This window comes from Centruroides sculpturatus, unplaced genomic scaffold, assembly GCF_000671375.1.
Source record: "Centruroides sculpturatus isolate CEXI.00-Female unplaced genomic scaffold, Cexi_2.0 scaffold1196, whole genome shotgun sequence".
NCBI lineage: Eukaryota > Metazoa > Arthropoda > Arachnida > Scorpiones > Buthidae > Centruroides > Centruroides sculpturatus.
Genome location: NW_019385325.1, coordinates 1 through 17,021, shown reverse-complemented (window position 1 = coordinate 17,021; position 17,021 = coordinate 1). Strand labels below are relative to the sequence as shown.

Genomic DNA, 17,021 nt, shown 5'->3' with positions numbered 1-17,021 from the left:
GGGTTTGGATTATCTATGTAATTCTTAATTGTTCTTTCAAATTTGAGCATATATTTTAACACAGATGTTCAACAGATATAAACAAGTTGTAAAGTAGTGACCTTTTAGCGGAGTGGGGACAAAAGAGGCGCGACCTTGTCAATTGGACCCACGTGCGGTCGGGTAATACCACTTGTAAAGTATTGACTTGTAAACAAGGGTAAACAAAGGAAGCGCCGGCTTTGTTAATTGGACCCACCTGCAGTCAGACGGTAGTACATTTACCATATTGTAAACAAACGAACGTAAACAAGTGGCGGACGTTTGTGTAAGCTTCACTCTCGTCGGATGACGGCGGACCTGAGTGTAAGCTGTTCGGGCATAAAAAAGGGTTGTGATTGGTCGGAAGTTCCCGTTCCAAAATCCCTTAAATTGCGGGGCGAACGAGAGTCAAGGAGAGAAGGGCAAGAGACTGATACACGGTTGTCTCAGGCACTTGGGAAGCCCGCTGAGCGTAAAGAGAGAGTGTTCTCCTCTGTTGATCTTCTCAGAGACGGGTTAGTGCTGAGACCGGACCGACCGTGCAGTTGAGCCGACTCCACAAGCTGACTGAGGTCTCTCCAAAGATTATTAGTTCCCAGACGCCAACCTGGCACGTGAATTCACCACGCATGGTCATCTTGTACATATACTATGTTTTCTAACTTGTACTTTCTACTACTGTAAATAAACTGTAAATATATTCAATTTGAGTGTGGAGGTGTGCTTTCCAACGAACCTGATTCATTACATCGAGTCGTGAGACACAAGAAAACAACTCAACGAAACGGAGTTGGGAAGGAACGGCAATAAGATCTTCACTCAAGTATTTAAAGATGGAGGATAGGACAACATTTTTACATCACAAATGATATAGTGATTGTTCTAGTGCCTTGATATCCTCTGCAATCAAATTTTATAATAATACAGTATACTTCTCATGTATAATTTCAAAGATTTATCTCTGCTTAGGAAAAAAATCAAGTAATATATAAAGAGATGTTCTACATTTACAGTTTTTGATAAATTATAGTACCAATTACTGACAGCTTTGTTTTAATAAATATTCATTGTTTGAATTATTGGAATTAAAAGAATAATAGTTAATAAGTGATAGAGTAATAGACTAACAGTACACTTAAAGAATCAAGAATCAATGTGAATTTTGTAATTTTTCCAAGTTTAATTTTAAATCATTCTAGTAACTAACTATTCAATAATGATTTTTTTTTATAAATTCAAATAAATTTCTATTTTTTGAAAAATTATTGCTATAATAGATAATATCAAACTAAATACAGTATAGCATTTAAGATAAAATAACAATCAAGGAATGAAATTTAAACTATATCAAAAATAAATGTAAAAATGTTATTCAAAATATTTGATGTGTTTGAGTATATTATATTATGCCTTTCTGATCTGGCTTAAAATGTATTTATAAAAACAACAGTTAAATTGTTATATTATTTCATGGGGATAGAACTGTAAAGTTGGAAAAATTACAAAATTTCCTATGGATAAACTCTAAAAGTGTCCTCCTTCTTTTGTCTATTCATACACCAATAGAGTATAACAAATCTTGCAATGGAGTAGATCTTTATCTGAAGCTACTTTCCTGTCTCTGCATGCAAAACATTACAAATTATCCTCTGATGGTGGCAAAAAACACTTATGAAAATTTTATTTTAAATGTATAATTGTTATCCCAGCAGTAAATTTTATTTTAAATGATTTTTTTGTTGGCGTTGTTGTTATTCAAGATAGACAGGTTTTGAGATATTACCGTTTACTGTATATGAACCTCTATTAGTTTGATTTCGATTAAGGTATGGTATTTTATTAAAAATACCTTACCTTAATTGAACATATTACTGTATAAATAAAACATTTTTGACATCTGTTAGCAGAAATAGTTGGCCAGTAATTTCTGTTGACTGGACAATTTTTTGAAGGTAAGCAATAGCTGGGAATGCATCCTGCCTAATATTTTCCTGACATTCAAGGAAAGTTCTCTGCTTCTTTTATGGTAATAGTTTTAGGTGAATTTGTCTGGTCCTCTAGTCACTGTCAGAAATTCCTGTCACATTTCATATGTTATCGGGGACTTGTCTACATCCAAAAACTCTTCAAATGGAATGTCTAGGTTAAGTCTATTCTTGATGATTATCCACTCTACCAAATTTACTTTATTGGTTTCTATGTCAATGGTGTTTTTTTGTTGTTCCTCTTCTTGAAAACTGTTCTTAATTGTCTTTTCTGCAATATTCCTCCAAGCATCATCTATCATCCTCATAGCATCCAAAACATTGATAGTGGCAAGGTATTGCCATTGTTGATGGTGTCTACAAGTTTCTCAACCAGTTCTCTTTTGTATCCCACTTTGAAACTTCAAACGATCCCTTGGCCAAGGGATTTCAGCTTAGATGTGGTTTTTGCAGGCAAAAACATTACAGTGATGTTTTTTAGAGTAGAGAGGTTGGAGTGAACATTTCAGTTATGAACAGAAGAATTTTTCATTTTTTTAATAAAACCCATAGATTTGTTGATTTCTTTCAATCAGTCACTAAAGATTTCATTTGTCATCCAAGCTTTCTGGTTTGCTTTGTTTGTTATAGGAAACAATATCACATTTGAGAAACAACTGGGCTTTGCAGAATGACCAATTATCAGCAATGAAAGTTTTTCACTTCCAGTTTGATTAAGAGTACAGTTACAGATGTGAGAGCCCAGATTTTGTGAAAAAGTTTATAGCCCAAAAAACGTTCACTTTTGTTTTATAAAAAAAAATAATAATGCTTAAACTCATATGAAGAAAATTCTATATTTTTTCCCCAATACTTAATAAAAAAAAAACTGGAAAATATGATTGTGTCTTTCCCCGGATTCACTTCTTTTCATCTTCCTAATGTGTCACTTGGAACCAAAATCGAAATTCAACTATTGGCCCTGATGTATAGTAATTCCTAATAAGGCCATGGGAAAAACCCATGAAGGACCCACTCTCTAATAAAAAGGAGGGGATTGATGACAACGTTGTTCATTCGTCATCACCACCTTTGGACTTGTGTGCTCACTGATCCTCTGGATATCTCTTAAGCTGTCGCTGTCGCTGTCCGACATCTTCCTGTCCCAAGACATCAAGACATTGCCTCTTTCAACTCATCAAAGCTTCTGTCAATCACTGATCCCCCAATTCTGTGAACTAAGGTATTTATTGACACGCAAACGATTATAAATTCTCTCTCTCGCAGTCAGGGTCATGATATTAATGATAAGATAAGGTTTACCTTTTTCTTTATGTTTTATAACTAGTTTCTGCTAAGCATCTAAACCAACATCTGTATATAGATTTTTAAATAAAGATGAAGTGCACTTCACAACAAATTTAAATGATAAATTTGTTGTGAAGTGCACTTCAGGTTGTCTGCATTCTTCATTCTTTCTTATTAATATGGAAGGTTGTCTGCATTCCGAATCCAAGCATCTACATACGTGACTACTCGTGCATGAACGTAATTACTAATGGCCATTGCAATTTCCATGTCCATTAAGACATGGTGTGTCAGTCCTGACATGGCATCAAAGAGGTGCTGACCCTGTGGTCACACATGTACTTTACTCTGTTTCTCACCTTGAATATCGCTGTTCTGTTGGGTAAACATTGGAAAAAACGGCCTGTTTCATCTGTGTTGAAGACATCCACTGGCTCATAGCATTGAACAAGAGAAAGGAACTTCTTGATTTACTCTTTGCAAACACTTTAAGGCATAGACACTCTTTTGTTGCAAAATTTCCTGAAGACAATGATGTGTCTACTTTTAAAGTTCTTGGATTACCTGTTGCTGGCTTTAAATTCACTATGGCCAAGTCTTTTGACAAAATCCTCAGCTTTCTTTGTAACATCATTCTGCTAAGACAAACTCCTTGGTTACAACATTGCAACAAACCATTTTCTTACACATTCATCTATTTCTTTCACTTTCTTGTTGTTGTTTTTGAAATTTCTCTCTAGTGAATCTCTGTTCTTTATTATTGTTGAAAGAGTACTCAATGGAATACAAAACTTGATCACAACTTCATTCTTTTTCATCTGAGGATTTCCATCCAAAAATTTTAAGGTTTTCATTTTTTCTTCAATTGAAAATAAATTCAATTTCTTTTCACATCAGCCATTTGCTTCTATTAATGTTGCAATCAAAAACTTAAATGGTTAAAAAAAAACTGTTAGTCAAGGAAAGTTCATTAAAATCCATAACAACATATAATATCACCTGGAATAATGAGCAGTTTTAATTGCAACTATGTACTGCATTGCAAGAGATGTTTTCTCAACTACAATTTTTGCTATTGTGACAATACATGAAATGTCCCCTATGCTTCTGCACCACTTGACTGAAGGGTCAACATTGCTTTGGCAATGACTATGTTAGGATAGAAGACACTAAACAAAAACAGCTTTAGTTGCTGTGCAGTGTCTGTTGTTGTTGCTGCTAGGTCATGTGAGCCATTTCATGTGTAGGCAATTGAATTTGGGATGGAGGAGGTCTGAGAGATGGCAAGTTGGAAGTGAATCACTCAGATGCCAGTTTAACAACTAATAACTGTTAATTTGAAAAGAAAAAGGATTACATGATATATACATTGCATCATGTCAAAATAACTGACCACCATAGGTGGTCATGAGAGGGAGAGAGAGAGAAGTTTACAGGATATTGCATATAGATGTAAATACATGAAGTTTGGTTTTCCACTAGTAGACATGGTAACCTTCCTGTCCTGGAAACAGAGGTGAAATCTAGGATTGTTCTGAGTTTCAGTGACAAAGTTAGTCCTATTAGAACACAATTAAGTATTCCGTTTTGGCTATGACATTAATCCTCTTAATTAAGGAACTGGCAACAACTTCTATTACAGGACTGGGTGACAACTGCCACAACAGGCCATTAATTGTTATTTTAAAGTCTGTAGCATATGGCCGGGAGGCCAAGAGGTCACGGAAAAGCATCACTTTCAGTATTGAGAACATGTAAAACAAGATGTTCTCAGGTATATAGTTGACAATTATTGAACGCAATTATCAATTTTATATATATAAAAATGGTAAAAATTTGAAGGAGCAACATCAATGAAGCCTTGATGATGCCATTTTTTCAACAGTTTATTGTATGAAGAGTTTTTATGAATATATTCAAAAAATAGATAATATTTAAAATTGTAAAAATAGAAATAAATTATTTTGAAAGATGATTAAAATTTAATATTTTTAGTTGAATGTCCAAGTGGAACATTTGAAGAGGATGGTAGATGCGAGTACTGTCCAGGAAATCATTATCAAGATAGAACAGGAAAAACTAAATGTAAAGCATGCCCAAGAGGAACAGTTTCTGTTGCTGGTTCTCGGTCCAAATCTGACTGTAAAGGTAAATCAAATGCAAACAAAATTACTTATTTATATTAACTTGCTTTAAAATATTTAGTGCATAAGGATTAGTATTTTAGAATTCTATTAAAATGTATTTTTCATGTAACAGAAATGTAGCACTCTTTATTGTGTAATGATTTTTATTGAGTTGGTGAGTGTAAAAGTTAGATATGTAACTTTTTTGTTCACAAATTTCATTCTATGTGCACAATGAATCATATTTTAAAATAAAAGATTAAAAGTGAATTATAATATGTATAAATATATTAATTAAAATTTACAAACAAAGATCTTTTGTCAAAGATCTATAACTTACACCAAGAAAAATTGTTTGTAAAATTTATATAGCTATACTAACAATATATATGTTACTGTGAAAGACCGAAATTAGAGAATGTCAATATTCTCTGGTGAATGTCGACACATACAAAATACATCAGTGAAAGACCGAATATTTGGTTATATTATTATACATTTGAACAATAGCTGGTGTATGTCAGCAAGCACAGATAAGCTTTAGTGGAGGTTGAAATGACACCCAAGAAGACACTGTCAACAGAGAGGCAATAGTCTGCTGCCAAATTCTTTGCCATTTCCTTCTTCTCAAATTGGTGATACCATACGAATACAAGTCCCTGATGTCAACCGTGGCCATACAGATGCCCGAAATGTGTTGGTGGTTGTTGTTGGAATAGAAGACTCCGACTTTTATAAATTAACAAACAAAAACAGTACCCTCAAGCAGCTTTATACCCGTAATCAGTTCATAATTTGTAAAGAAAAGTTACTTTCCATAGATGAGATTTTTTCTCAAGAAATGTCACTGAGAGAAGCAGCTGCAGCTAATTTGAAGAGTGGAGGGCAAGGTTATACACGCTGTCATTGCAAAAAGAAGTGTTCCACGAATAAATGCAGTTGTAAAAGCAAGGGTCTCTTGTGAAATTCAAAGTGCCATAACAGTTTAAGTTGTTGCAATAAATAAGATTGTATAACGTTAATCGCATAATTTATGTGTAAGTTTATTACTATATTATTTTCTTTAATGGTTTAGAATGTACTGTTCATTTTAGGTTCAACAATTTATTTACATTTGCTGTTACTTAAGCTTTCTCTTATTTTGACATATTAAAAAGTTGCATTTTTGTCTTAATGTAATAAAAATATTTTTATTCAACATTCACCATCAGTGCATGCTGAATGTCGACATTTGCTGCTGTGAGAAATAATGATATTTAGCATATATTTCATACATACACAAAACGACTGTGTGAATGCTGACATTCGCCTGATGTTGGTCATTCACAGTAACATATACATCAAAGGAATAATTGGAGCTATTTCTTTTAATTGAATGTTACGAATTTACTGTATGAATTTTAAAAAACACGAGGCCAGATTAGCAACAGTGTACTTTATATAAACAAATTAAACCATTCTACTTAATGAAATGTGTACTTGTGTGTTAGAAAATATCATTCCAGTATTGTATTTATTACTACAACAATTACTATCATTGCAGTTAGCTCATATTCATGTGTGTGTGATTGATTTAAAATGACACTCATTTTACATCATGCACAGAGGCAGTGCAATGACTAATAAATCAATAATAATGTCAATATCTATGACAAAATAATTTTTTGGTGATTATCTTTTTCAAAATTTTTCATCTTCTATGGAAACTTAAAGGCTGATAAATATTTTATCATTACTGGATATTTTATCTGAAAAAATTATTTTGTTTATTAGCTCTTGATCAAGATCGTCCTCTACGGTCATCTAGATCTGCACGAGACCAGTCATCAACCGAATTGAATTATAACACACCATGTGATTCTCATCCATGTAATTATGGAGGAACATGTATTCTTACACAAAATTCTTATATTTGTTTGTGCAAACAAGGCTATGCAGGTAGAGAAGATTAAATATTCAAGATTAATTAAAGATTAATTCATGAATAAATTTTATTTTTTACTTTTTCAGGTACTAAATGTGAAACAATTATTTGTCCAGAAAATTACTGCTTAAATGGTGGTACTTGTACTTCATTGCATAATAATAATGTTGGCTGTTTATGCCCAAAATTTTATACTGGAGTACATTGTGAAATCAAAACAGGTTTGTGAAACAAAAAATTATAATTATTTGTGTACGTTTATTATTTTTATATAAAAACTGAAATATATCTGAATTGAATTAACAGTGAAAATTATTTTGAAAAAATTAATCAAAATTTTATATGTAAGAGATGATCAAAAAGTTTTGATTGACAGCACTGCATGTGTGATGTCCAGAGTGAACTGATTCGAAGCCACTGATCCAGTGATTTAGTGAGGTATTTGTTGCATTTGGAATGTATAGTACCCATATTGATAGTATTATTGCTGCTAAATATGTCCAAATCAGATCAATGTGCCATTGTCCCCACAGGGTCAGTCTGTATAATTAGTGGGGATGGGCTGTTGTAAAAACACAATGAGTAAGAAAAATTTCTTTGTCGTGTTTTGAGTGGATATACAAAATAAGGTGTATTTGTTATGTGCAATACCCATTTCTAACTTCTACTTTTTATTTTATACCATACTAAAAAATCAAAATATGTTGAGAGGGGACCAATTTGCTGATACAAAAATATTCAGGGGATATGTTTCCTCTGTGCCATTTTTCACTGCAAAAGGACAAAACGATGGAGATGCATCCTAGAGTGATGATGTGTGGGGATGCATGCCTGTCCAAAACCACCATTATGGAATGATGTGCAAAGTTCTAACATCAAACAAAAGTTAGACACTCTTAAATGGAAGACTCTTGGACCATTGTAAAGTCCAGATATCTCTCCATGTCTTTGATTCTTTGAAAAAGTCTGAAAGGATGATGAACGACAGAAGGCAATATTGGACTTTTTTATTTAGCAGCCTGACTTCTGCTGGATGATCAATGAGACAATTTCCTTACCACCAGTGGCAATTTCTTCTAAATCTAATGAACCTACTGGGTCTTATAGCTCTTGAACAGAGACTTTTTGATCATCCTTTATAAACAAAACATATTTCATGAAGAATATGAAAAATTGTTATTCTTCCTTAGTGTAAAGATAAATTGGAAAGAAAGTAATTTCATTCAAAAAATTCTAGTAGTACAACTAAATGCATTTCCAGACAATTTTTCTTCTCAAATTTTCAATGAATGTCCTGTTAATTGCATAACAGTTTAACTAATAAAGCAATGATGTAATGTGTAATTGCAAAACTCTTAAATATTGGGTATGTAGTCATTAATTTCATTGAAAAACAACATATTTCAATATCATTTCTATTATAAAATGTGGATTTTGTAAGACAACCAAAGGATGGTTGAAAATGTTTTTTGGGTGCTTTGACTTTAAAAATAAATAAATACACTGCTAGTTTTGGGTTTGGATTATCTATGTAATTCTTAATTGTTCTTTCAAATTTGAGCATATATTTTAACACAGATGTTCAACAGATATAAACAAGTTGTAAAGTAGTGACCTTTTAGCGGAGTGGGGACAAAAGAGGCGCGACCTTGTCAATTGGACCCACGTGCGGTCGGGTAATACCACTTGTAAAGTATTGACTTGTAAACAAGGGTAAGCAAAGGAAGCGCCGGCTTTGTTAATTGGACCCACCTGCAGTCAGACGGTAATGGTAAGCAAACGAACGTAAACAAGTGGCGAACGTTTGTGTAAGCTTCACTCTCGTCGGATGACGGCAGACCCGAGTGTAAGCTGTTCGGGCATAAAAAAAGGGTTGTGATTGGTCGGAAGTTCCCGTTCCAAAATCCCTTAAATTGCGGGGCGAACGAGAGTCAAGGAGAGAAGGGCAAGAGACTGATACACGGTTGTCTCAGGCACTTGGGAAGCCCGCTGAGCGTAAAGAGAGAGTGTTCTCCTCTGTTGATCTTCTCAGAGACGGGTTAGTGCTGAGACCGGACCGACCGTGCAGTTGAGCCGACTCCACAAGCTGACTGAGGTCTCTCCAAAGATTATTAGTTCCCAGACGCCAACCTGGCACGTGAATTCACCACGCATGGTCATCTTGTACATATACTATGTTTTCTAACTTGTACTTTCTACTACTGTAAATAAACTGTAAATATATTCAATTTGAGTGTGGAGGTGTGCTTTCCAACGAACCTGATTCATTACATCGAGTCGTGAGACACAAGAAAACAACTCAACGAAACGGAGTTGGGAAGGAACGGCAATAAGATCTTCACTGGAGTATTTAAAGATGGAGGATAGGACAACATTTTTACATCACAAATGATATAGTGATTGTTCTAGTGCCTTGATATCCTCTGCAATCAAATTTTATAATAATACAGTATACTTCTCATGTATAATTTCAAAGATTTATCTCTGCTTAGGAAAAAAATCAAGTAATATATAAAGAGATGTTCTACATTTACAGTTTTTGATAAATTATAGTACCAATTACTGACAGCTTTGTTTTAATAAATATTCATTGTTTGAATTATTGGAATTAAAAGAATAATAGTTAATAAGTGATAGAGTAATAGACTAACAGTACACTTAAAGAATCAAGAATCAATGTGAATTTTGTAATTTTTCCAAGTTTAATTTTAAATCATTCTAGTAACTAACTATTCAATAATGATTTTTTTTTATAAATTCAAATAAATTTCTATTTTTTGAAAAATTATTGCTATAATAGATAATATCAAACTAAATACAGTATAGCATTTAAGATAAAATAACAATCAAGGAATGAAATTTAAACTATATCAAAAATAAATGTAAAAATGTTATTCAAAATATTTGATGTGTTTGAGTATATTATATTATGCCTTTCTGATCTGGCTTAAAATGTATTTATAAAAACAACAGTTAAATTGTTATATTATTTCATGGGGATAGAACTGTAAAGTTGGAAAAATTACAAAATTTCCTATGGATAAACTCTAAAAGTGTCCTCCTTCTTTTGTCTATTCATACACCAATAGAGTATAACAAATCTTGCAATGGAGTAGATCTTTATCTGAAGCTACTTTCCTGTCTCTGCATGCAAAACATTACAAATTATCCTCTGATGGTGGCAAAAAACACTTATGAAAATTTTATTTTAAATGTATAATTGTTATCCCAGCAGTAAATTTTATTTTAAATGATTTTTTTGTTGGCGTTGTTGTTATTCAAGATAGACAGGTTTTGAGATATTACCGTTTACTGTATATGAACCTCTATTAGTTTGATTTCGATTAAGGTATGGTATTTTATTAAAAATACCTTACCTTAATTGAACATATTACTGTATAAATAAAACATTTTTGACATCTGTTAGCAGAAATAGTTGGCCAGTAATTTCTGTTGACTGGACAATTTTTTGAAGGTAAGCAATAGCTGGGAATGCATCCTGCCTAATATTTTCCTGACATTCAAGGAAAGTTCTCTGCTTCTTTTATGGTAATAGTTTTAGGTGAATTTGTCTGGTCCTCTAGTCACTGTCAGAAATTCCTGTCACATTTCATATGTTATCGGGGACTTGTCTACATCCAAAAACTCTTCAAATGGAATGTCTAGGTTAAGTCTATTCTNCTTAAACCAACAAAATAGCATGAATCTTTCTAATACAAATCTTCCTGCAAAATTTCAGAAATTTTCAAAAGCACAGGAATTAAGGAGTTATTAGGCTTCAAACAGGCTAAACAAAATCATGCTCTACACACATTAACATCCATACATTTTTTGACTGATTGCCATACTTTCCTGGCTCAGTTATAGATAACAGAGGGAAAGTAATAATAGGAGTCCATGACTTTGTTTTTTGATATACAAAGTAGTGTTGTAACGAATAGTATATTCGGCCTCAGGCCGAATACCGAATATTCGGCCAGGAGCGTAGCCGAATAGCCGAATATTCGGCCAAACTATTCGGCTTGATTAACGCACGTACGAAAATTGGCGCGCAAACCGCATTATAGCCAGGACCTGCTCTCCATTGGCCCACTGTCACTACGCTTCGCCAATCGCGTTAATTCTTGACAGTTCAGACAAGAGCGTCATGGCCGTATGTGATAAATGACGATATCAACTGTGAATAACAATGAAATGACCTACACATGTAAATAACGGAAAAAAGAACAGAGAAAGACCGCGAAATGAAAATGTGAAAATAAATATGAAATTGAGTTGATAGCATAATTGAACAAGTCGAAGCAGCTTATTGGCGCCAAATTTGCGGCTGTCAATGCCAAACAAGTGTTGTCATAGACTTCGGAAAGCTTAATGCTTGTAATGAAAGTCACTTAGCGTGCATGGGCGAAAGCCTGGGACCATTCGGGCTACCAAGCTGTCTCGAATCTGTGAAATCATAACTGTGACATATACCGATGTCCTATCTGTCTCTTTTCTACGTTATCACCAGGCTGTGAGTCACGTAATTATAAAATGGAAAAACAACGACGGAAAAGTGACAAATCAAAAGTATCGTGAGCGCGTATTACGATGTATGCATAGGCATACATGGACTAGAGCGATAGAGGAAAGAGAAAGGAAAGAGCAAAGACGAGCGCTTAAAAAGAATAGACAGGGTCAGACCCTCAGACGTGTGTGACGATTCTCGAATGAATAGGTGTGTACGTGTGCTGATATTTGTAATTGTAAATTGTAAATACATGTGACTAATATTATTTTTTTTATTTTGTGAATGTTATAAGTTATAAATAAGTATAAACAAACAACACTAACCCTCAACATTAAATCTAAATACCAAAATGATTAATTTACTGTGTTTTTGTTATTTCTTACTCCTGTTTTTAGGTATTCGGCTGAATAGTGATTAAATATTCGGTATTCGGCTGAATAGCGAAAAATAGGCCGAATACCGAATAGTAACCGAATATTCGTTACATCCCTAATACAAAGGTATTACAGTAATAATGTCTGTGCTCTCTGATGCAAAGACCACAACCTAATGGAATTTAGGCCTAAGGGTCAAAAATAAGAACAGTATATGTGCTTCTAATGGAGAAAGGGTGCAAAAAAATGAACAAAACACAAGAACAAATCAGTTGCCATCAATTGCTTTGTTTGTGGATCATCTCTCTGTACCTAGCCAGGGCCAGTGCAAGTACGAGTCTCCCATGGTCTGCAGGTACGAAGATAGCCTGTTTTGTGGCAGCAAGTGCAAAGTTCATCTGTCTGACACAGTCAAATGAACTTTGTCAGATACTGTACAAGGATAGCCTCTTCTGTGCCTAACATGTGCAGGAATGCTTCTTTCCTTCTGGCTTTGCTTCAATTCTATCACAATATGACAAAGTCACACGATGTCCTAGTTAAATCATAATTTAAATAGTTATATCATCATAAATATTTTATGTAAATACATACGATAAGAAATTATCTGTTATTTTTGTGCATATATTTAGTATTTAGGAATAAATAAATATTAATATTAATTAACAATATTTTTTTTTATCTTTAAAATTTTTTAAACAAACTTTAGAAATTGAAATATAAAATTTTCAGGAAATTTCTTTAAAATCTGGCTTTTCAATCTATTATAAAAACTATCTGTTATGAGTCTACTAAATCTACTTCACAAAACAGCTAAAAATAATTAATTGTTTATTGATATCACTTTCTCTGTTCTGCATACCTGCAAGTGGGTAAAAAGTAGTTTAGTCTGTTTTGTCAAAACAGACTAATACAAATTAACTTAATAATAAGTCCAACTCAACTAAATAAAAACTAGTTTAGAGTTTGAATCTTTACAAATAGTTTTTTGTTCCACCTCAGACAAGATGTTTTATGGAAAAAATATGTAATAATGGTAATGCTGAAATTACTTCAGTTTTCTGGCTTTTACAGATTTTATTTATACGAGATAGCCTGGGATGCCCCTAGTGGGCATTCTAGTAGCAGCAGTGTCATTCCATGGTATAAATAATAAATTCCTATTACAAATAAAAATAATAATATACTGAATTATACTGTTATAAATAAATTATACTGCTAATTTAAATAGTAGCATGCATATATATATGAATACAAAACTCATTAATAATAACTGGATGATTAATATCATTTCTATTTTTAAAAAATTTAATTAAACAAATGTTAAAGTTGCAAGGAATCATTACACTTTAGTAAAATTAAATAAAAATCCAAATAAATTTTATTACTTTAAGATTGTTTGATTCTAATAAATCAAAAAATTAATTATATTATATTATATCAAAAAATTCAAATTATATTATATTTTATGAACTTAAAATAACCATCTATTATATAATCATGTTACAGATGTCATAATCTTTGTCTTTTTTAAATTATTAAATAACTGTTTTTTAATTAATGATAATTATTTTAATCATTTATTATTATTATTGATCTTCATTCAACATAGGTATTAAATTTCTATAATAATCTTGAAGAGCTTTGCATTTTTCAATTGTACCCTCAGATAAATCTTTAGTAATGCAAATGATATTATTTATAAATTTTATAATATTTTTTTCCCAAGATGAGTTTTCATTTATGTTCTGTAAAAGTTTTTAAAACATTAATTTATAATTAAGTAAAAATATAAAGATGTTAGAGTAAAAATAATTAAATTACCTCAGTTCTATGTTTAAGTGTTTGAATTAATTTCTTTGCATTTTGTATTACGTAAGGTGGAAGAGAAGATATTTCTGCAAGTCTCAGACCTAACAGAATAAAAAAAATTATTAATTTCTTCAAACACATTTTTAATTTGTACCCAGTTTATCTAGTTTCTTATCATAAAATTTCTTAAAAACTAACATTTGACTTTTATAATTAAGATGCTATTTTAGAATTGAAAGAAAATATTTAGATATTTTAACCAAATTAATGATTTCTTAAAATATATGTCTTATGCTACAAGGATAAAATGATTAAAAATACAAATTGACTAGACTTCCAAAGTAATAAGCAATTATTTATTATGACATCATCACAATGCCAGGCTGCAATTTTTACAGTAGACTCCCCCTATAACACAATCATGTGAGCTATTCACAACCCGGCACATGTGTAAAATCTACAACATGGAATTATCTACAGTGTTATAGGGGGTCTACTGTAATTTAAAATATATGCTCTCTATACTTTCCTTTAACAATAGAGTCATGCTGGTTATCTAACACATTTCAGGGAAAAATTTTTGAATTGAAATAACTTGCATTGGAAGTTTGTATATAATTAATCGGGGCCTAATTCCATATCTGTCTTGTCTTTCATCTATCTAACTCTTCTCTCGAGATTAAGGAAAGACATATGGAAAGACAGTGGGAATTTATAGTCTACAATTTTTTCAAAATGCAGCCCAAAAATTATTTAGTATTTTTATAATCACTGCTGCTAGTTACTCTGGCAACATCAGAACAAATAGGAAGCTCAGAGGATGAGATGTTAGATGTGTTTAAGGATGTTAGTTCATGCAATTTAACTGGTGATCTGGTGTGCTAGCTGTTGTGAGATTATAGACTAGACATGTTCTGTAGGAAACAAATCTAGTAAACATTAGAACAAAGAAGTGGAGCATGGCTGCAATTCAGGCATTGTTGACATTTTATACTCAACAGAAAAGATAATCATATAAATCAGACAATAAAACAAACAGCTATAGTACAGAGGTATATTTCCAGAAGCAGAACAAAACAAAGAACATAATGTGGTAAAGAACTCACAAAAAAATTTTGATTTCCATATTCATGTTTACTGTTTTTTGATTTATGTGGGTTTTTGTCAATATTACTTTTACACTAGTTACGTTCACATATATTTAAATGATATAATGAAAAGTGCTTATAAAACAGGAAAACATTAATTAATAATTATAGATATAAAATTTGTATTATTCTGCTTATTTTCCATTTGTGTCTTTTTGAACAGCATATTCAATAGAATATATCAGCTTGGCTAAAACAAAACTGGTAATTGTGCATTAAGGAAAAAAAAACCTTAGAATAAGGCCTATCATATACCATATTTTAAAGTTTGTTTCTATAAATTGAAAATAAAAGGGTTTTCCTTTTACATTTCATTAGTAATTTTCCAACAAGAATAAAAGGAAAGTTTGTCTGCAAGTTATTCACGTGCAAACTTCTAGGTCAGGGAAAAGGTATATTATAAACTTCATATACAGGTATACCTCGAGTTACGTCATTCTCGATTATACTTCGTTTGTCAAAAAATATATGAAAAATAAAAATTAAGTTTAAGTCATTTTATTCAACTTTACATCCGTCTGCCACAAATATTGAAGTCATAATATCACTAGAAAAGTGATAAAGCACATAAAATCACAATAATTAAAATATGTACATTTACAGTAAATGTTAATATAATCATCATAAATCCTAGAGAACAAAACATGAAAACATCTGTGTTTCTGTGTTGTCATCTTATTTAGCTGTCTTTAAGTGCTCAATATTAGTGTTTTCCACAGTAGCTCCAATATCTACCGTTTGGCATTGTTGTCAGTGCCACTGCATATTGGTAAATTTAATATAAATTAGTTTATTTTCTACTGTTGCAAGATAATTTTAATAACTGTATTTGTTATTTAACCTTACAAAATCATTTTATTTTATAATGTCTTAGAGCAAACCACATTCACAACTAAAGAGTCCGCAATGTACTGTAAACATCACCAAATTGTAAACATGTACATTTACAAGTATGTACTGTACGTACATGAATTCGTAAATTTAGATTACTTTTTTCTGTACTATATTAAAAACTAAAATTTATTTGTAAGCTTAAAATAGAATCTTATTAACCATATATTAAAAATGCATTTATGAATAAAATACAGAACTAGGAATGGTTATTTGTGGTTTAGCCTAGTGACAAGTAAATTTGGAGACAAGTAAATTTGACTTTTTTGACTTAAGTCGCTTCTCCTGGAACCAATTACCAATGTAAGGCGAGGTATACCTGTACTTTACTTTCGTGTATATGATGTTTATCAAAAATTTAGTATTTATAATGATGACAAATAAATTGCCTTATTAAATTTAGAGCCTGATTTTAATAGCACAATTTCTGAGATTAAAAAGTTAGTATAGATCATTTACAATTTAAGAGAATAGGAGAGAAAATAGCTGATATTAAGAAAACATTAACTAAAAACAAATAATAAAATATCTGTAAATAATGATTTTAATAATTAATTATGTAAATAATAAAAATATATTCATTATGTTTATCATATACTAGCAGACCCCGCCATGCGTTGTTGTGGCTCAAAATGTATCTATTATAAATTTATAACACTTCCCCTGTGGGGGGGGAAATTTTTTCGAAATATTTCTTCTTAGTGTACATTCTCTTGACGTACCCTATTAAAATGCAATCAAAAATGCAAAAACCCACATCTAAAATAGTATAATAGAAGTCAAGTTCTTCACGGTAAGCCTTAATCCTATCTCTCTCCCCCGCGGGGGGAATATCGAAAAATTTCTTGTTAGTGTACATTCTGTTGACGTATCCTATTAAAACGCAATCAAAAACGCAAAAACCTGCATCTAAAATAGTATAAATAGAAGCAGAGTTCTTTAC

General features: G+C 31.9%; 1 long non-coding RNA gene across 1 annotated transcript; it reads left to right on the top strand.

The window, feature by feature from the left end:
- Nucleotides 1-5,270: 5,270 nt before the first annotated feature.
- On the top strand, nt 5,271-9,118 carry LOC111637667. The gene is made up of 3 exons (XR_002758727.1): nt 5,271-5,441; nt 7,193-7,357; nt 7,430-9,118. It is a non-coding gene; the product is annotated as an uncharacterized LOC111637667 (long non-coding RNA).
- Nucleotides 9,119-17,021: the final 7,903 nt, after the last annotated feature.